General features: G+C 47.2%; 4 non-coding genes across 4 annotated transcripts; all 4 read right to left on the minus strand.

Moving 5' to 3' along the window:
• Nucleotides 1-159: 159 nt before the first annotated feature.
• On the minus strand, nt 160-231 carry Pmar_PMAR002567. The gene has a single exon. It is a non-coding gene; the product is annotated as a tRNA-Thr (tRNA).
• A 102-nt stretch (nt 232-333) lies between these two features.
• On the minus strand, nt 334-405 carry Pmar_PMAR002568. The gene has a single exon. It is a non-coding gene; the product is annotated as a tRNA-Thr (tRNA).
• A 102-nt stretch (nt 406-507) lies between these two features.
• Nucleotides 508-579, minus strand: Pmar_PMAR002569. The gene has a single exon. It is a non-coding gene; the product is annotated as a tRNA-Pro (tRNA).
• A 102-nt stretch (nt 580-681) lies between these two features.
• On the minus strand, nt 682-753 carry Pmar_PMAR002570. The gene has a single exon. It is a non-coding gene; the product is annotated as a tRNA-Thr (tRNA).
• Between the last annotated feature and the right edge of the window lie 154 nt (nt 754-907).

Raw genomic sequence — 907 nt, forward strand, 5'->3', positions numbered from 1 at the left:
TTTGACTGACGACCTTCTGCTTACAAAGCGGACGCTCTGCCACTAAGCTAAAGTGGCGGACAGAATAAGTACATAAATCGATAATCTTTCTGTGTCCTTTGCGGAGTGAGCTGACATGCTCCTGCTTCCCGTATCAGACCAGAGATTTATGGTGCTATCAGCCACTTGCCAGGACTGAACTGACGACCTTCTGCTTACAAAGCAGACGCTCTGCCACTAAGCTAAAGTGGCACCCAAAATAAGTGCATAAATCAATAATCTTCCTGTATCCTTTGCGGAGTGAGCAAACCTGCTCCTGCTCCTCATACCCGACTAGAGCCTAATGCTGCTGTAGGCCACTTGCCAGGATTGAACTGACGACTTTCTGCTTACGAAGCAGACGCTTTACCACTAAACTAAAGTGGCGCACAGATTAAGTATATGAATCAATGATTTTCCTGTCCCGTTCACAGAATGGGCCATCCTACTCCTGCTTCTCGTACCAGACCAGATATTTATGGTGTTATAAGCCACTTGCCAGGATCGAACTGACGACCTTCTGCTTCCAAAGCAGACGCTCTGCCACTAAGCTAAAGTGCCGCACAAGATAACTACATAAATCAATAATCTTCCTGTATCCTTTGCGGAGTGAGCAAACCTGCTCCTGCTCCTCATACCCGACTAGAGCCTAATGCTGCTGTAAGCCACTTGCCAAGATTGAACTGACGACCTTCTGCTTACGAAGCAGACGCTCTACCACTAAGCTAAAGTGGCACACACACTAACTATATGAGTCAATAATTTTCCTGTCCCTTCACAGAATGGGCCATCCTGCTCCTGCTTCTCGTACCAGACCAGAAATTTATGGTGCTATAAGCCACTTGTCAGGATTGGACTGACGATCTTCTGCTCACAGAGCCGACGCTCT

The sequence above is a fragment of the Perkinsus marinus genome (assembly GCF_000006405.1).
Source record: "Perkinsus marinus ATCC 50983 genomic scaffold scf_1104296933388, whole genome shotgun sequence".
Lineage (NCBI taxonomy): Eukaryota > Perkinsozoa > Perkinsida > Perkinsidae > Perkinsus > Perkinsus marinus.